At 52.3% G+C, this 15,000-nt stretch overlaps 29 non-coding genes and 15 pseudogenes across 29 annotated transcripts in view; all 44 read right to left on the reverse strand.

Moving 5' to 3' along the window:
• LOC139282127 (5S ribosomal RNA) overlaps positions 1 to 37 on the reverse strand; it is a 119-nt gene extending 82 nt beyond the window's left edge. Inside the window, exon 1 of the ribosomal RNA XR_011597243.1 lies at positions 1 to 37. This exon is cut by the window's left edge and continues 82 nt beyond it. This is a non-coding gene — a ribosomal RNA (5S ribosomal RNA).
• A 188-nt stretch (positions 38 to 225) lies between these two features.
• LOC139303966 (5S ribosomal RNA) lies at positions 226 to 344 on the reverse strand. Its single transcript, XR_011599024.1, has one exon. It is a non-coding gene; the product is annotated as a 5S ribosomal RNA (ribosomal RNA).
• A 456-nt stretch (positions 345 to 800) lies between these two features.
• Positions 801 to 919, reverse strand: LOC139306627 (5S ribosomal RNA). Its single transcript, XR_011599499.1, has one exon. It is a non-coding gene; the product is annotated as a 5S ribosomal RNA (ribosomal RNA).
• Positions 920 to 1,074: 155 nt separating this feature from the next.
• Positions 1,075 to 1,193, reverse strand: LOC139307828 (5S ribosomal RNA; annotated as a pseudogene).
• Positions 1,194 to 1,342: 149 nt separating this feature from the next.
• On the reverse strand, positions 1,343 to 1,461 carry LOC139307411 (5S ribosomal RNA). Its single transcript, XR_011599659.1, has one exon. It is a non-coding gene; the product is annotated as a 5S ribosomal RNA (ribosomal RNA).
• A 155-nt stretch (positions 1,462 to 1,616) lies between these two features.
• Positions 1,617 to 1,735, reverse strand: LOC139307692 (5S ribosomal RNA). Its single transcript, XR_011599685.1, has one exon. It is a non-coding gene; the product is annotated as a 5S ribosomal RNA (ribosomal RNA).
• Positions 1,736 to 1,896: 161 nt separating this feature from the next.
• LOC139307003 (5S ribosomal RNA) lies at positions 1,897 to 2,035 on the reverse strand (annotated as a pseudogene).
• Positions 2,036 to 2,354: 319 nt separating this feature from the next.
• Positions 2,355 to 2,473, reverse strand: LOC139307600 (5S ribosomal RNA; annotated as a pseudogene).
• A 149-nt stretch (positions 2,474 to 2,622) lies between these two features.
• Positions 2,623 to 2,741, reverse strand: LOC139281958 (5S ribosomal RNA). Its single transcript, XR_011597080.1, has one exon. It is a non-coding gene; the product is annotated as a 5S ribosomal RNA (ribosomal RNA).
• A 571-nt stretch (positions 2,742 to 3,312) lies between these two features.
• LOC139282138 (5S ribosomal RNA) lies at positions 3,313 to 3,431 on the reverse strand. Its single transcript, XR_011597254.1, has one exon. It is a non-coding gene; the product is annotated as a 5S ribosomal RNA (ribosomal RNA).
• Positions 3,432 to 3,592: 161 nt separating this feature from the next.
• On the reverse strand, positions 3,593 to 3,711 carry LOC139304064 (5S ribosomal RNA). The gene has a single exon (XR_011599043.1). It is a non-coding gene; the product is annotated as a 5S ribosomal RNA (ribosomal RNA).
• A 149-nt stretch (positions 3,712 to 3,860) lies between these two features.
• On the reverse strand, positions 3,861 to 3,979 carry LOC139281679 (5S ribosomal RNA; annotated as a pseudogene).
• A 157-nt stretch (positions 3,980 to 4,136) lies between these two features.
• Positions 4,137 to 4,255, reverse strand: LOC139307109 (5S ribosomal RNA). The gene has a single exon (XR_011599582.1). It is a non-coding gene; the product is annotated as a 5S ribosomal RNA (ribosomal RNA).
• A 148-nt stretch (positions 4,256 to 4,403) lies between these two features.
• On the reverse strand, positions 4,404 to 4,522 carry LOC139307758 (5S ribosomal RNA; annotated as a pseudogene).
• Positions 4,523 to 4,677: 155 nt separating this feature from the next.
• LOC139306475 (5S ribosomal RNA) lies at positions 4,678 to 4,796 on the reverse strand. The gene has a single exon (XR_011599472.1). It is a non-coding gene; the product is annotated as a 5S ribosomal RNA (ribosomal RNA).
• A 149-nt stretch (positions 4,797 to 4,945) lies between these two features.
• On the reverse strand, positions 4,946 to 5,064 carry LOC139281981 (5S ribosomal RNA). Its single transcript, XR_011597101.1, has one exon. It is a non-coding gene; the product is annotated as a 5S ribosomal RNA (ribosomal RNA).
• A 182-nt stretch (positions 5,065 to 5,246) lies between these two features.
• On the reverse strand, positions 5,247 to 5,365 carry LOC139307703 (5S ribosomal RNA). Its single transcript, XR_011599686.1, has one exon. It is a non-coding gene; the product is annotated as a 5S ribosomal RNA (ribosomal RNA).
• Positions 5,366 to 5,526: 161 nt separating this feature from the next.
• LOC139306185 (5S ribosomal RNA) lies at positions 5,527 to 5,655 on the reverse strand (annotated as a pseudogene).
• A 319-nt stretch (positions 5,656 to 5,974) lies between these two features.
• On the reverse strand, positions 5,975 to 6,093 carry LOC139307601 (5S ribosomal RNA; annotated as a pseudogene).
• Positions 6,094 to 6,242: 149 nt separating this feature from the next.
• LOC139282061 (5S ribosomal RNA) lies at positions 6,243 to 6,361 on the reverse strand. Its single transcript, XR_011597178.1, has one exon. It is a non-coding gene; the product is annotated as a 5S ribosomal RNA (ribosomal RNA).
• A 571-nt stretch (positions 6,362 to 6,932) lies between these two features.
• LOC139282140 (5S ribosomal RNA) lies at positions 6,933 to 7,051 on the reverse strand. The gene has a single exon (XR_011597256.1). It is a non-coding gene; the product is annotated as a 5S ribosomal RNA (ribosomal RNA).
• A 161-nt stretch (positions 7,052 to 7,212) lies between these two features.
• LOC139304132 (5S ribosomal RNA) lies at positions 7,213 to 7,331 on the reverse strand. The gene has a single exon (XR_011599055.1). It is a non-coding gene; the product is annotated as a 5S ribosomal RNA (ribosomal RNA).
• A 149-nt stretch (positions 7,332 to 7,480) lies between these two features.
• On the reverse strand, positions 7,481 to 7,599 carry LOC139281680 (5S ribosomal RNA; annotated as a pseudogene).
• A 157-nt stretch (positions 7,600 to 7,756) lies between these two features.
• LOC139307116 (5S ribosomal RNA) lies at positions 7,757 to 7,875 on the reverse strand. The gene has a single exon (XR_011599583.1). It is a non-coding gene; the product is annotated as a 5S ribosomal RNA (ribosomal RNA).
• Positions 7,876 to 8,023: 148 nt separating this feature from the next.
• Positions 8,024 to 8,142, reverse strand: LOC139307759 (5S ribosomal RNA; annotated as a pseudogene).
• A 155-nt stretch (positions 8,143 to 8,297) lies between these two features.
• Positions 8,298 to 8,416, reverse strand: LOC139306480 (5S ribosomal RNA). Its single transcript, XR_011599473.1, has one exon. It is a non-coding gene; the product is annotated as a 5S ribosomal RNA (ribosomal RNA).
• A 149-nt stretch (positions 8,417 to 8,565) lies between these two features.
• LOC139281982 (5S ribosomal RNA) lies at positions 8,566 to 8,684 on the reverse strand. Its single transcript, XR_011597102.1, has one exon. It is a non-coding gene; the product is annotated as a 5S ribosomal RNA (ribosomal RNA).
• Positions 8,685 to 8,866: 182 nt separating this feature from the next.
• LOC139307714 (5S ribosomal RNA) lies at positions 8,867 to 8,985 on the reverse strand. Its single transcript, XR_011599687.1, has one exon. It is a non-coding gene; the product is annotated as a 5S ribosomal RNA (ribosomal RNA).
• A 161-nt stretch (positions 8,986 to 9,146) lies between these two features.
• On the reverse strand, positions 9,147 to 9,275 carry LOC139306193 (5S ribosomal RNA; annotated as a pseudogene).
• Positions 9,276 to 9,594: 319 nt separating this feature from the next.
• Positions 9,595 to 9,713, reverse strand: LOC139307602 (5S ribosomal RNA; annotated as a pseudogene).
• Positions 9,714 to 9,862: 149 nt separating this feature from the next.
• Positions 9,863 to 9,981, reverse strand: LOC139281959 (5S ribosomal RNA). Its single transcript, XR_011597081.1, has one exon. It is a non-coding gene; the product is annotated as a 5S ribosomal RNA (ribosomal RNA).
• Positions 9,982 to 10,552: 571 nt separating this feature from the next.
• LOC139282006 (5S ribosomal RNA) lies at positions 10,553 to 10,671 on the reverse strand. The gene has a single exon (XR_011597125.1). It is a non-coding gene; the product is annotated as a 5S ribosomal RNA (ribosomal RNA).
• Positions 10,672 to 10,832: 161 nt separating this feature from the next.
• LOC139304189 (5S ribosomal RNA) lies at positions 10,833 to 10,951 on the reverse strand. Its single transcript, XR_011599066.1, has one exon. It is a non-coding gene; the product is annotated as a 5S ribosomal RNA (ribosomal RNA).
• Positions 10,952 to 11,100: 149 nt separating this feature from the next.
• Positions 11,101 to 11,219, reverse strand: LOC139281681 (5S ribosomal RNA; annotated as a pseudogene).
• A 157-nt stretch (positions 11,220 to 11,376) lies between these two features.
• Positions 11,377 to 11,495, reverse strand: LOC139307123 (5S ribosomal RNA). Its single transcript, XR_011599584.1, has one exon. It is a non-coding gene; the product is annotated as a 5S ribosomal RNA (ribosomal RNA).
• Positions 11,496 to 11,643: 148 nt separating this feature from the next.
• Positions 11,644 to 11,762, reverse strand: LOC139307760 (5S ribosomal RNA; annotated as a pseudogene).
• Positions 11,763 to 11,917: 155 nt separating this feature from the next.
• On the reverse strand, positions 11,918 to 12,036 carry LOC139306486 (5S ribosomal RNA). Its single transcript, XR_011599474.1, has one exon. It is a non-coding gene; the product is annotated as a 5S ribosomal RNA (ribosomal RNA).
• Positions 12,037 to 12,185: 149 nt separating this feature from the next.
• LOC139281983 (5S ribosomal RNA) lies at positions 12,186 to 12,304 on the reverse strand. Its single transcript, XR_011597103.1, has one exon. It is a non-coding gene; the product is annotated as a 5S ribosomal RNA (ribosomal RNA).
• A 182-nt stretch (positions 12,305 to 12,486) lies between these two features.
• On the reverse strand, positions 12,487 to 12,605 carry LOC139282139 (5S ribosomal RNA). Its single transcript, XR_011597255.1, has one exon. It is a non-coding gene; the product is annotated as a 5S ribosomal RNA (ribosomal RNA).
• Positions 12,606 to 12,767: 162 nt separating this feature from the next.
• On the reverse strand, positions 12,768 to 12,886 carry LOC139303568 (5S ribosomal RNA). Its single transcript, XR_011598946.1, has one exon. It is a non-coding gene; the product is annotated as a 5S ribosomal RNA (ribosomal RNA).
• Positions 12,887 to 13,289: 403 nt separating this feature from the next.
• Positions 13,290 to 13,408, reverse strand: LOC139307659 (5S ribosomal RNA; annotated as a pseudogene).
• Positions 13,409 to 13,596: 188 nt separating this feature from the next.
• On the reverse strand, positions 13,597 to 13,715 carry LOC139307595 (5S ribosomal RNA; annotated as a pseudogene).
• A 352-nt stretch (positions 13,716 to 14,067) lies between these two features.
• Positions 14,068 to 14,186, reverse strand: LOC139307258 (5S ribosomal RNA). The gene has a single exon (XR_011599615.1). It is a non-coding gene; the product is annotated as a 5S ribosomal RNA (ribosomal RNA).
• Positions 14,187 to 14,341: 155 nt separating this feature from the next.
• Positions 14,342 to 14,460, reverse strand: LOC139304524 (5S ribosomal RNA). Its single transcript, XR_011599123.1, has one exon. It is a non-coding gene; the product is annotated as a 5S ribosomal RNA (ribosomal RNA).
• Positions 14,461 to 15,000: the final 540 nt, after the last annotated feature.

Consider the following 15,000-nt stretch of genomic DNA (forward strand, 5'->3'; position numbering starts at 1 on the left):
CGAGATCGGGCGTGTTCAGAGTGGTATGGCCGTAAGCCTGTACGCCATTTGCATACACGCTCCTTATAGTGTGTATGTGGCAGTGGCATTGTGTCTACATAGTTTGTATGTGGCAGTGGCAGTGGCTCTACATAGTGTGTATATGACAGTGGCAGTGGCACTTTAACGTTGGGTGTTTCACTGCTGGAGCAGCACCCTGGCTGTCTCTAAAAAGTGAAGTGGAAAAGCTTACAGCACCTGGTATTCCCAGGCGGTCTCCCATCCAAGTACTAACCAGGCCGGACCCAGCTTAGCTTCCGAGATCAGACGAGATCGGGCGTGTTCAGAGTGGTATGGCCGTAAGCCTCTGGGCCCTTCCCATACACGCTCCTTATAGTGTGTATGTGGCAGTGGCAGTGGCTCTACATAGTGTGTATGTGACAGTGGCAGTGGCTCTTTATAGTGTGTACGTCACAGAGTCAGCGGCTTTTCATAGTGCGTATGTGACCGCATCGGCAGCTCTTGGCAGAGTCTATGAGCACTGATACCCGTACTTCATCAACACACTGTGGCCTCCTCAACCCCACGCAGTTCAGCCTGCAGAAAGCTCCAGCAACCTTGCCCACCACCCCAACTCGTGGGCCCACGCTTAAGCACCTCCCCGCGGACTACAGCTTGACAGGCGTGTCCGACTCAGCTTCGTGGCCCTGGTGCTCCGTATCTCTGGCACTCTGCTCAAGGCGTGGAGCGTTCAATGAGTTCAGCTGGGTGTTTCACTGCTGGAGCAGCACCCTGGCTCTCTCTAAAAAGGGAAGTGGAAAAGCTTACAGCACCTGGTATTCCCAGGAGGTCTCCCATCCAAGTACTAACCAGGCCCGACCCTGCTTAGCTACCGAGATCAGACGAGATCGGGCGTGTTCAGAGTGGTATGGCCGTAAGCCTCTGGGCCCTTCGCATACACGCTCCTTATAGTGTGTTAGTGGCAGTGGCAGTGGCTCTACATAGTGTGTATGTGACAGTGGCAGTGGCTCTTTAAAGCTGGGTGTTTCACTGCTGGAGCAGCACCCTGGCTGTCTCTAAAAAGGGAAGTGGAAAAGCTTACAGCACCTGGTATTCCCAGGCGGAATCCCATCAAAGTACTAACCAGGCTTGATCCTGCTTAGCTTCCGAGATCAGACGAGATTGGGGGTGTTCAGAGTGGTATGGCCGTAAGACTGTGGGACCTTTGCATACACGCTCCTTATAGTGTGTATGTGGCAGTGGCATTGTCTCTACATAGTGTGTATGTGACAGTGGCACTTTAAAGTTGGGTGTTTCACTGCTGGAGCAGCGCACTGGCTGTCTCTAATAAGTGAAGTGGAAAAGCTTACAGCACCTGGTATTCCCAGGCGGTCTCCCATCCAAGTACTAACCAGGCCCGACCCTGCTTAGCTTCCGAGATCAGACGAGATCGGGCGTGTGCAGAGTGGTATGGCCGTAAGCCTGTGGGTCCTTTGCATACACGCTCCTTATAGTGTGTATGTGGCAGTGGCATTGTCTCTACATAGTGTGTATGTGACAGTGGCAGTGGCACTTTAAAGTTGGGTGTTTCACTGCTGGAGCAGCACCCTGGCTGTCTCTAAAAAGGGAAGTGGAAAAGCTTACAGCACCTGGTATTCCCAGGCGGTCTCCCATCCAAGTACTAACCAGGCCCGACCCTGCTTGGCTTCCGAGATCAGACGAGATCGGGCGTGTTCAGAGTGGTATGGCCGTAAGCCTCTGGGCCCTTCGCATACACGCTCCTTATAGTGTGTATGTGGCAGTGGCAGTGGCAGTGGATTTACATAGTGTGTATGTGACAGTGGCAGTGGCACTTTAAAGTTGGGTGTTTCACTGCTGGAGCAGTGCCATGGCTGTCTCTAAAAAGTGAAGTGGAAAAGCTTGCAGCACCTGGTACTCCCAGGCGGTCTCCCATCCAAGTACTAGCCAGGCCCGACCCTGCTTAGCTTCCGAGATCAGACGAGATCAGACGAGATCAGACGAGATCGGGCGTGTTCAGAGTGGTATGGCCGTAAGCCTGTGGGCCCTTTGCAGACACGCTCCTTATAGTGTGTTTGTGGCAGTGGCATTATCTCTACATAGTGTGTATGTGACAATCCCAATCAGTTCAGCCTGCAGAAAGCTCCAGCAAAATTGCCCACCAGCCCAACTCGTGGGACCACGCTTAAGCACCTCCCCGCGGACTACAGCTTGACAGTCGCGTCCAACGCAGCTTCGTGGCCCTGGTGCTCCGTATCTGTGGCACTCTGCTCAAGGCGTGGAGCGTTCAATGTGTTCAGCTAGGTGTTTCACTGCTGGAGCAGCACCCTGGCTGTCTCTGAAAAGGGAAGTGGAAAAGCTTACAGCACCTGGTATTCCCAGGCGGAATCCCATCAAAGTACTAACCAGGCTTGATCCTGCTTAGCTTCCGAGATCAAACGAGATCGGGGGTGTTCAGAGTGGTATGGCCGTAAGCCTGTGGGACCTTTGCATACACGCTCCTTATAGTGTGTATGTGGCAGTGGCTCTACATAGTGTGTATGTGACAGTGGCAGTGGCACTTTAAAGTTGGGTGTTTCACTGCTGGAGCAGCTTCCTGGCTGTCTCTAAAAAGGGAAGTGGAAAAGCTTACAGCACCTGGTATTCCCAGGAGGTCTCCCATCCAAGTACTAACCAGGCCCGACCCTGCTTAGCTACCGAGATCAGACGAGATCGGGCGTGTTCAGAGTGGTATGGTCGTAAGCCTCTGGGCACTTCGTATACATGCTCCTTATAGTGTGTTAGTGGCAGTGGCAGTGGCAGTGGCTCGACATAGTGTGTATGTGACAGTGGCACTACATAGTGTGTATGTGGCAGTGGCAGTGGCAGTGGCTCGACATAGTGTGTATGTGACAGTGGCACTACATAGTGTGTATGTGACAGTGGCAGTGTCAGTGGCTCTACATAGTGTGTATGTGACAGTGGCAGTGGCACTTTAAAGTTGGGTGTTTCACTGCTGGAGCAGCACCCTGGCTGTCTATAAAAAGGGCCCGACTCTGCTTAGCTTCCGAGATCTGATGAGATCGGGCGTGTTCAGAGTGGTATGGCCGTAAGCCTCTGGGCCCTTCGCATACACGCTCCTTATAGTGTGTATGTGGCAGTGGCAGTGGCTCTAAATAGTGTGTATGTGACAGTGGCTCTACATAGTGTGTATGTGACAGTGGCAGTGGCAGTGGCTCTACATAGTGTGTATATGACAGTGGCAGTGGCACTTTAAAATTGGGTGTTTCACTGCTGGAGCAGCACCCTGGCTATCTCTAAAAAGGGAAGTGGAAAAGCTTACAGCACCTGGTATTCCCTGGCGGTCTCCCATCCAAGTACTAACCAGGCCCGACCCTGCTTAGCTTCCGAGATCAGATGAGATCAGGCGTGTTCAGAGTGGTATGGCTGTGAGCCAGTGGGCCCTTCGCATACCCGCTCCTTATAGTGTGTATGTGGCAGTGGCTCTACATAGTGTGTATGTGACAGTGGCAGTGGCTGTGGCTGTGGCTGTTTAAAGCTGTGTGTTTCACTGCTGGAGCATCACCCTGGCTGTCTCTAAAAAGGGAAGTGGAAGAGCTTACAGCACCTGGAATTCCCAGGCGGTCTCCCATCCAAGTACTAACCAGGCCCGACCCTGCTTAGCTTCCGAGATCAGACGAGATCGGGCGTGTTCAGAGTGGTATGGCCGTAAGCTAGTGGGCCCTTCGCATACCCGCTCCTTATAGTGTGTATGTGGCAGTGGCTCTATATAGTGTGTAAGTGACAGTGGCAGTGGCTCTTTAAAGCTGTGTGTTTCACTGCTGGAGCATCAACCTGGCTGTGTCTAAAAAGGGAAGTGGAAAACCTTACAGCACCTGGTATTCCCAGGCGGTCTCCCATCAAAGTGCTAACCAGGCCTGACCCTCCTTAGCTTCCGAGATCAGACGAGATCGGGCGTGTTCAGAGTGGTATGGCCTTAACCCTGTAAGCCTGTGGGCCCTTTGCATACACGCTCCTTATAGTGTGTATGTGTCAGTGGCATTGTCTCTACATAGTGTGTATGTGACAGTGGCACTTTAAAGTTGGGTGTTTCACTACTGGAGCAGCACCCTGGATGTCTCTAAAAAGGGAAGTGGAAAAGCTTACAGCACCTGATATCCCCAGGCGGTCTCCCATCCAAGTACTAACCAGGCCCGACCCTGCTTGCCTTCCGAGATCCGACGAGATCGGGTGTCCTCAGAGTGGTATGGCCGTAAGTTTTGGGGTCTTCGCATACACGCTCCTTATAGTGTGTATGTGGCAGTGGCTCTACATAGTGTGTATGTGACAGTGGCAGTGGCTGTTTAAAGCTGTGTGTTTCACTGCTGGAGCAGCACCCTGGCAGTCTCTCAAAACGGAAGTGGAAAAGCTTACAGCACCTGGTATTCCCAGGCGGTCTACCATACAAGTACTAACCAGGCCCGACCCTGCGTAGCCTCCGAGATCAGACAAGATCGGGCGTGTTCAGAGTGGTATGGCCCTAAGTCTGTGGGCCCTTCGCATACACGCTCCTTATAGTGTGTATGTGGCAGTGGCAGTGGCTCTACATAGTGTGTATGTGACAGTGGCAGTGGCACTTTAAAGTTGGGTGTTTCACTGCTGGAGTAGCGCCCTGGCTGTCTCTAAAAAGTGAAGTGGAAAAGCTTACAGCACCTGGTATTCCCAGGCGGTCTCCCATCCAAGTACTGCCCAGGCCCGACCCTGCTTAGTTTCCGAGATCAGACGACATCGGGCTTTTTCAGAGTGATATGGCCGTAAGCCTGTCGGCCCTTTGCATACACGCTCCTTATAGTGTGTATGTGGCGGTGGCTCTACATAGTGTGTATGTGACAGTGGCAGTGGCACTTTAAAGTTGGGTGTTTCACTGCTGGAGCAGCGCACTGGCTGTCTCTAATAAGTGAAGTGGAAAAGCTTACAGCACCTGGTATTCCCATGCGGTCTCCCATCCAAGTACTAACCAGGCCTGACCCTGCTTAGCTTCCGAGATCAGACGAGATCGGGCGTGTTCAGAGTGGTATGGCCGTAAGCCTGTGGACACTTTGCATACACGCTCCTTATACTGTGTATGTGGCAGTGGCATTGTCTCTACAAAGTGTGTATGTGACAGTGGCTCTACATAGTGTGTATGTGACAGTGGCAGTGGCACTTTAAAGTTGGGTGTTTCACTGCTGGAGCAGCACCCTGGCTGTCTCTAAAAAGGGAAGTGGAAAAGCTTACAGCACCTGGTATTCCCAGGCGGTCTCCCATCCAAGTACTAACCAGGCCCGACCCTGCTTGGCTTCCGAGATCAGACGAGATCGGGCGTGTTCAGAGTGGTATGGCCGTAAGCCTCTGGGCCCTTCGCATACACGCTCCTTATAGTGTGTATGTGGCAGTGGCAGTGGCAGTGGATTTACATAGTGTGTATGTGACAGTGGCAGTGGCACTTTAAAGTTGGGTGTTTCACTGCTGGAGCAGTGCCATGGCTGTCTCTAAAAAGTGAAGTGGAAAAGCTTGCAGCACCTGGTACTCCCAGGCGGTCTCCCATCCAAGTACTAACCAGGCCCGACCCTGCTTAGCTTCCGAGATCAGACGAGATCAGACGAGATCGGGCGTGTTCAGAGTGGTATGGCCGTAAGCCTGTGGGCCCTTTGCAGACACGCTCCTTATAGTGTGTTTGTGGCAGTGGCATTATCTCTACATAGTGTGTATGTGACAATCCCAATCAGTTCAGCCTGCAGAAAGCTCCAGCAAAATTGCCCACCAGCCCAACTCGTGGGACCACGCTTAAGCACCTCCCCGCGGACTACAGCTTGACAGTCGCGTCCAACGCAGCTTCGTGGCCCTGGTGCTCCGTATCTGTGGCACTCTGCTCAAGGCGTGGAGCGTTCAATGTGTTCAGCTAGGTGTTTCACTGCTGGAGCAGCACCCTGGCTGTCTCTGAAAAGGGAAGTGGAAAAGCTTACAGCACCTGGTATTCCCAGGCGGAATCCCATCAAAGTACTAACCAGGCTTGATCCTGCTTAGCTTCCGAGATCAAACGAGATCGGGGGTGTTCAGAGTGGTATGGCCGTAAGCCTGTGGGACCTTTGCATACACGCTCCTTATAGTGTGTATGTGGCAGTGGCTCTACATAGTGTGTATGTGACAGTGGCAGTGGCACTTTAAAGTTGGGTGTTTCACTGCTGGAGCAGCTTCCTGGCTGTCTCTAAAAAGGGAAGTGGAAAAGCTTACAGCACCTGGTATTCCCAGGAGGTCTCCCATCCAAGTACTAACCAGGCCCGACCCTGCTTAGCTACCGAGATCAGACGAGATCGGGCGTGTTCAGAGTGGTATGGTCATAAGCCTCTGGGCACTTCGTATACATGCTCCTTATAGTGTGTTAGTGGCAGTGGCAGTGGCAGTGGCTCGACATAGTGTGTATGTGACAGTGGCACTACATAGTGTGTATGTGGCAGTGGCAGTGGCAGTGGCTCGACATAGTGTGTATGTGACAGTGGCACTACATAGTGTGTATGTGACAGTGGCAGTGTCAGTGGCTCTACATAGTGTGTATGTGACAGTGGCAGTGGCACTTTAAAGTTGGGTGTTTCACTGCTGGAGCAGCACCCTGGCTGTCTATAAAAAGGGCCCGACTCTGCTTAGCTTCCGAGATCTGATGAGATCGGGCGTGTTCAGAGTGGTATGGCCGTAAGCCTCTGGGCCCTTCGCATACACGCTCCTTATAGTGTGTATGTGGCAGTGGCAGTGGCTCTAAATAGTGTGTATGTGACAGTGGCTCTACATAGTGTGTATGTGACAGTGGCAGTGGCAGTGGCTCTACATAGTGTGTATATGACAGTGGCAGTGGCACTTTAAAATTGGGTGTTTCACTGCTGGAGCAGCACCCTGGCTATCTCTAAAAAGGGAAGTGGAAAAGCTTACAGCACCTGGTATTCCCTGGCGGTCTCCCATCCAAGTACTAACCAGGCCCGACCCTGCTTAGCTTCCGAGATCAGATGAGATCAGGCGTGTTCAGAGTGGTATGGCTGTGAGCCAGTGGGCCCTTCGCATACCCGCTCCTTATAGTGTGTATGTGGCAGTGGCTCTACATAGTGTGTATGTGACAGTGGCAGTGGCTGTGGCTGTGGCTGTTTAAAGCTGTGTGTTTCACTGCTGGAGCATCACCCTGGCTGTCTCTAAAAAGGGAAGTGGAAGAGCTTACAGCACCTGGAATTCCCAGGCGGTCTCCCATCCAAGTACTAACCAGGCCCGACCCTGCTTAGCTTCCGAGATCAGACGAGATCGGGCGTGTTCAGAGTGGTATGGCCGTAAGCTAGTGGGCCCTTCGCATACCCGCTCCTTATAGTGTGTATGTGGCAGTGGCTCTATATAGTGTGTAAGTGACAGTGGCAGTGGCTCTTTAAAGCTGTGTGTTTCACTGCTGGAGCATCAACCTGGCTGTGTCTAAAAAGGGAAGTGGAAAACCTTACAGCACCTGGTATTCCCAGGCGGTCTCCCATCAAAGTGCTAACCAGGCCTGACCCTCCTTAGCTTCCGAGATCAGACGAGATCGGGCGTGTTCAGAGTGGTATGGCCTTAACCCTGTAAGCCTGTGGGCCCTTTGCATACACGCTCCTTATAGTGTGTATGTGTCAGTGGCATTGTCTCTACATAGTGTGTATGTGACAGTGGCACTTTAAAGTTGGGTGTTTCACTACTGGAGCAGCACCCTGGATGTCTCTAAAAAGGGAAGTGGAAAAGCTTACAGCACCTGATATCCCCAGGCGGTCTCCCATCCAAGTACTAACCAGGCCCGACCCTGCTTGCCTTCCGAGATCCGACGAGATCGGGTGTCCTCAGAGTGGTATGGCCGTAAGTTTTGGGGTCTTCGCATACACGCTCCTTATAGTGTGTATGTGGCAGTGGCTCTACATAGTGTGTATGTGACAGTGGCAGTGGCTGTTTAAAGCTGTGTGTTTCACTGCTGGAGCAGCACCCTGGCAGTCTCTCAAAACGGAAGTGGAAAAGCTTACAGCACCTGGTATTCCCAGGCGGTCTACCATACAAGTACTAACCAGGCCCGACCCTGCGTAGCCTCCGAGATCAGACAAGATCGGGCGTGTTCAGAGTGGTATGGCCCTAAGTCTGTGGGCCCTTCGCATACACGCTCCTTATAGTGTGTATGTGGCAGTGGCAGTGGCTCTACATAGTGTGTATGTGACAGTGGCAGTGGCACTTTAAAGTTGGGTGTTTCACTGCTGGAGTAGCGCCCTGGCTGTCTCTAAAAAGTGAAGTGGAAAAGCTTACAGCACCTGGTATTCCCAGGCGGTCTCCCATCCAAGTACTGCCCAGGCCCGACCCTGCTTAGTTTCCGAGATCAGACGACATCGGGCTTTTTCAGAGTGATATGGCCGTAAGCCTGTCGGCCCTTTGCATACACGCTCCTTATAGTGTGTATGTGGCGGTGGCTCTACATAGTGTGTATGTGACAGTGGCAGTGGCACTTTAAAGTTGGGTGTTTCACTGCTGGAGCAGCGCACTGGCTGTCTCTAATAAGTGAAGTGGAAAAGCTTACAGCACCTGGTATTCCCATGCGGTCTCCCATCCAAGTACTAACCAGGCCTGACCCTGCTTAGCTTCCGAGATCAGACGAGATCGGGCGTGTTCAGAGTGGTATGGCCGTAAGCCTGTGGACACTTTGCATACACGCTCCTTATACTGTGTATGTGGCAGTGGCATTGTCTCTACAAAGTGTGTATGTGACAGTGGCTCTACATAGTGTGTATGTGACAGTGGCAGTGGCACTTTAAAGTTGGGTGTTTCACTGCTGGAGCAGCACCCTGGCTGTCTCTAAAAAGGGAAGTGGAAAAGCTTACAGCACCTGGTATTCCCAGGCGGTCTCCCATCCAAGTACTAACCAGGCCCGACCCTGCTTGGCTTCCGAGATCAGACGAGATCGGGCGTGTTCAGAGTGGTATGGCCGTAAGCCTCTGGGCCCTTCGCATACACGCTCCTTATAGTGTGTATGTGGCAGTGGCAGTGGCAGTGGATTTACATAGTGTGTATGTGACAGTGGCAGTGGCACTTTAAAGTTGGGTGTTTCACTGCTGGAGCAGTGCCATGGCTGTCTCTAAAAAGTGAAGTGGAAAAGCTTGCAGCACCTGGTACTCCCAGGCGGTCTCCCATCCAAGTACTAACCAGGCCCGACCCTGCTTAGCTTCCGAGATCAGACGAGATCAGACGAGATCGGGCGTGTTCAGAGTGGTATGGCCGTAAGCCTGTGGGCCCTTTGCAGACACGCTCCTTATAGTGTGTTTGTGGCAGTGGCATTATCTCTACATAGTGTGTATGTGACAATCCCAATCAGTTCAGCCTGCAGAAAGCTCCAGCAAAATTGCCCACCAGCCCAACTCGTGGGACCACGCTTAAGCACCTCCCCGCGGACTACAGCTTGACAGTCGCGTCCAACGCAGCTTCGTGGCCCTGGTGCTCCGTATCTGTGGCACTCTGCTCAAGGCGTGGAGCGTTCAATGTGTTCAGCTAGGTGTTTCACTGCTGGAGCAGCACCCTGGCTGTCTCTGAAAAGGGAAGTGGAAAAGCTTACAGCACCTGGTATTCCCAGGCGGAATCCCATCAAAGTACTAACCAGGCTTGATCCTGCTTAGCTTCCGAGATCAAACGAGATCGGGGGTGTTCAGAGTGGTATGGCCGTAAGCCTGTGGGACCTTTGCATACACGCTCCTTATAGTGTGTATGTGGCAGTGGCTCTACATAGTGTGTATGTGACAGTGGCAGTGGCACTTTAAAGTTGGGTGTTTCACTGCTGGAGCAGCTTCCTGGCTGTCTCTAAAAAGGGAAGTGGAAAAGCTTACAGCACCTGGTATTCCCAGGAGGTCTCCCATCCAAGTACTAACCAGGCCCGACCCTGCTTAGCTACCGAGATCAGACGAGATCGGGCGTGTTCAGAGTGGTATGGTCGTAAGCCTCTGGGCACTTCGTATACATGCTCCTTATAGTGTGTTAGTGGCAGTGGCAGTGGCAGTGGCTCGACATAGTGTGTATGTGACAGTGGCACTACATAGTGTGTATGTGGCAGTGGCAGTGGCAGTGGCTCGACATAGTGTGTATGTGACAGTGGCACTACATAGTGTGTATGTGACAGTGGCAGTGTCAGTGGCTCTACATAGTGTGTATGTGACAGTGGCAGTGGCACTTTAAAGTTGGGTGTTTCACTGCTGGAGCAGCACCCTGGCTGTCTATAAAAAGGGCCCGACTCTGCTTAGCTTCCGAGATCTGATGAGATCGGGCGTGTTCAGAGTGGTATGGCCGTAAGCCTCTGGGCCCTTCGCATACACGCTCCTTATAGTGTGTATGTGGCAGTGGCAGTGGCTCTAAATAGTGTGTATGTGACAGTGGCTCTACATAGTGTGTATGTGACAGTGGCAGTGGCAGTGGCTCTACATAGTGTGTATATGACAGTGGCAGTGGCACTTTAAAATTGGGTGTTTCACTGCTGGAGCAGCACCCTGGCTATCTCTAAAAAGGGAAGTGGAAAAGCTTACAGCACCTGGTATTCCCAGGCGGTCTCCCATCCAAGTACTAACCAGGCCCGACCCTGCTTAGCTTCCGAGATCAGATGAGATCAGGCGTGTTCAGAGTGGTATGGCTGTGAGCCAGTGGGCCCTTCGCATACCCGCTCCTTATAGTGTGTATGTGGCAGTGGCTCTACATAGTGTGTATGTGACAGTGGCAGTGGCTGTGGCTGTGGCTGTTTAAAGCTGTGTGTTTCACTGCTGGAGCATCACCCTGGCTGTCTCTAAAAAGGGAAGTGGAAGAGCTTACAGCACCTGGAATTCCCAGGCGGTCTCCCATCCAAGTACTAACCAGGCCCGACCCTGCTTAGCTTCCGAGATCAGACGAGATCGGGCGTGTTCAGAGTGGTATGGCCGTAAGCTAGTGGGCCCTTCGCATACCCGCTCCTTATAGTGTGTATGTGGCAGTGGCTCTATATAGTGTGTAAGTGACAGTGGCAGTGGCTCTTTAAAGCTGTGTGTTTCACTGCTGGAGCATCAACCTGGCTGTGTCTAAAAAGGGAAGTGGAAAACCTTACAGCACCTGGTATTCCCAGGCGGTCTCCCATCAAAGTGCTAACCAGGCCTGACCCTCCTTAGCTTCCGAGATCAGACGAGATCGGGCGTGTTCAGAGTGGTATGGCCTTAACCCTGTAAGCCTGTGGGCCCTTTGCATACACGCTCCTTATAGTGTGTATGTGTCAGTGGCATTGTCTCTACATAGTGTGTATGTGACAGTGGCACTTTAAAGTTGGGTGTTTCACTACTGGAGCAGCACCCTGGATGTCTCTAAAAAGGGAAGTGGAAAAGCTTACAGCACCTGATATCCCCAGGCGGTCTCCCATCCAAGTACTAACCAGGCCCGACCCTGCTTGCCTTCCGAGATCCGACGAGATCGGGTGTCCTCAGAGTGGTATGGCCGTAAGTTTTGGGGTCTTCGCATACACGCTCCTTATAGTGTGTATGTGGCAGTGGCTCTACATAGTGTGTATGTGACAGTGGCAGTGGCTGTTTAAAGCTGTGTGTTTCACTGCTGGAGCAGCACCCTGGCAGTCTCTCAAAACGGAAGTGGAAAAGCTTACAGCACCTGGTATTCCCAGGCGGTCTACCATACAAGTACTAACCAGGCCCGACCCTGCGTAGCCTCCGAGATCAGACAAGATCGGGCGTGTTCAGAGTGGTATGGCCCTAAGTCTGTGGGCCCTTCGCATACACGCTCCTTATAGTGTGTATGTGGCAGTGGCAGTGGCTCTACATAGTGTGTATGTGACAGTGGCAGTGGCACTTTAAAGTTGGGTGTTTCACTGCTGGAGTAGCGCCCTGGCTGTCTCTAAAAAGTGAAGTGGAAAAGCTTACAGCACCTGGTATTCCCAGGCGGTCTCCCATCCAAGTACTGCCCAGGCCCGACCCTGCTTAGTTTCCGAGATCAGACGACATCGGGCTTTTTCAGAGTGATATGGCCGTAAGCCTGTCGGCCCTTTGCATACACGCTCCTTATAGTGTGTATGTGGCGGTGGCTCTACATAGTGTGTATGTGACAGTGGCAGTGGCACTTTAAAGTTGGGTGTTTCACTGCTGGAGCAGCGCACTGGCTGTCTCTAATAAGTGAAGTGGAAAAGCTTACAGCACCTGGTATTCCCATGCGGTCTCCCATCCAAGTACTAACCAGGCCTGACCCTGCTTAGCTTCCGAGATCAGACGAGATCGGGCGTGTTCAGAGTGGTATGGCCGTAAGCCTGTGGACACTTTGCATACACGCTCCTTATACTGTGTATGTGGCAGTGGCATTGTCTCTACAAAGTGTGTATGTGACAGTGGCTCTACATAGTGTGTATGTGACAGTGGCAGTGGCACTTTAAAGTTGGGTGTTTCACTGCTGGAGCAGCACCCTGGCTGTCTCTAAAAAGTGAAGTGGAAAAGCTTACAGCACCTGGTATTCCCAGGCGGTCTCCCATCCAAGTACTAACCAGGCCCGACCCTGCTTAGCTTCCGAGATCAGACGAGATCGGGCGTGTTCAGAGTGGTATGGCCGTAAGCCTCTGGGCCCTTCGCATACACGCTCCTTATAGTGTGTATGTGGCAGTGGCAGTAGCAGTGGCTTTAAATAGTGTGTATGTGACAGTGGCAGTGGCACTTTAAAGTTGGGTCTTTCACTGCTGGAGCAGCGCCATGGCTGTCTCTAGAAAGTTTCAGTGGAAAAGCTTACAGCACCTGGTATTCCCAGGCGGTCTCCCATCCAAGTACTAACCAGGCCCGACCCTGCTTAGCTTTGGAGATCAGACGAGATCGGGCGTGTTCAGAGTGGTATGGCCGTAAGCCTGTGGGTACTTTGCATACACGCTACTTATAGTGTGTATGTGGCAGTGGCAGTGTCTCTACAAAGTGTGTATGTGACAGTGGCTCTACATAGTGTGTATGTGACAGTGGCAGTGGCACTTTAAAGTTGGGTGTTTCACTGCTGGAGCAGCACCCTGGCTGTCTCTAAAAAGGGCCCGACCCTGCTTAGCTTCCGAGATCAGACGAGATCGGGCGTGTTCAGAGTGGTATGGCCGTAAGCATGTAAGCTTGTGGGCACTTTGCATAAACGCTCCTTATAGTGTGTATGTGGCAGTGGCATTGTCTCTATATAGTGTGTATGTGGCAGTGGCATTGGCACTTTAAAGTTGGGTGTTTCACTGCTGGAGCAGCGCCGTTGGCTGTCTCTAAAAAGTGAAGTGGAAAAGCTTACAGCACCTTGTATTCCCAGGCGGTCTCCCATCGAAGTACTCACCAGGCCTGACCCTGCTTAGCTTCCGAGATCAGACGTGACCGGGCGTGTTCAGAGTGCTATGGCCGTAAGCCTCTGGCCCCTTCGCATACACGCTCCTTATAGTGTGTATGTGGCAGTGGCAGTGGCAGTGGCTGTACATAGTGTGTATGTGACAGTGGCTCTACATAGTGTGTATGTGACAGTGGCAGTGGCTCTTTAAAGCTGGGTGTTTCACTGCTGGAGCAGCACCCTGGCTGTCTCTAAAAAGTGAAGTGGAAAAGCTTACAGCACCTGGTATTCCCAGGGGGTCTCCCATCCAAGTACTGACCAGGCCCGAACCTGCTTAGTTTCCGAGATCAGACGACATCGGGCTTTTTCAGAGTGATATGGCCGTAAGCCTGTGGGCCCTTTGCATACACGCTCCTTATAGTGTGTATGTGGCAGTGGCTCTACTTCGTGTGTTTGTGACAGTCGCAGTGGCATTGTCTCTACATAGTGTGTATGTGACAATCCCAATCAGTTCAGCCTGCAGAAAGCTACAGCAACCTTGCCCACCAGCCCAACTCGTGGGACCACGCTTAAGCACCTCCCCGCGGACTACAGCTTGACAGGCGCGTCCAACGCAGCTTCGTGGCCCTGGTGCTCCATATCTGTGGCACTCTGCTCAAGGCGTGGAGCGTTCAATGTGTTCAGCTAGGTGTTTCACTGCTGGAGCAGCACCCTGGCTGTCTCTAAAAGGGGAAGTGGAAAAGCTTACAGCACCTGGTATTCCCAGGCGGAATCCCATCAAAGTACTAACCAGGCTAGATCCTGCTTAGCTTCCGAGATCAGACGAGATCGGGGGTGTTCAGAGTGATATGGCCGTAAGCCTGTGGGTCCTTTGCATACACGCTCCTTATAGTGTGTATGTGGCAGTGGCATTGTCTCTACATAGTGTGTATGTGACAGTGGCAGTGGCACTTTAAAGTTGGGTGTTTCACTGCTGGAGCAGCACCCTGGCTGTCTCTAAAAAGTGAAGTGGAAAAGCTTAAAGCACCTGGTATTCCCAGGCGGTCTCCCATCCAAGTACTAACCAGGCCCGACCCTGCTTAGCTTCCGAGAACAGACGAGATCGGGCGTGTTCAGAGTGGTATGTCCTTAAGCCTCTGGCCCCTTCGCATACACGCTCCTTATAGTGTGTATGTGGCAGTGGCTCTATATAGTGTGTATGTGACAGTGGCAGTGGCAGTGGCTCTACATAGTGTGTATGTGACAGTGGCAGTGGCACTTTAAAGTTGTGTGTTTCACTGCTGGAGCAGCACCCTGGCTGTCTCTAAAAAGGACCCGACCCTGCTTAGCTTCCGAGATCGGACGAGATCGGGCGTGTTCAGAGTGGTATGGCCGTAAGCCTGTGGGCCCTTTGCATCCACGCTCCTTATAGTGTGTATGTGGCAGTGGCATTGTCTCTACATAGTGTGTATGTGACAGTGGCAGTGGCACTTTAAAGTTCGGTGTTTCACTGCTGGAGCAGCACCCTGGCTGTCTCTAAAAAGGACCCGACCCTGCTTAGCTTCCGAGATCAGAGGAGATCGGGCGCGTTCAGAGTGGTATGGCCGTAAGCCTGTGGGCCCTTTGCATACACGCTCCTTATAGTGTGTATGTGGCAGTGGCAGTGGCAGTGGCTTTACATAGTGTGTATGTGAC

The sequence above is a fragment of the Enoplosus armatus genome, chromosome 2 (genome assembly GCF_043641665.1).
Source record: "Enoplosus armatus isolate fEnoArm2 chromosome 2, fEnoArm2.hap1, whole genome shotgun sequence".
In the NCBI taxonomy this organism is placed as follows: domain Eukaryota; kingdom Metazoa; phylum Chordata; class Actinopteri; order Centrarchiformes; family Enoplosidae; genus Enoplosus; species Enoplosus armatus.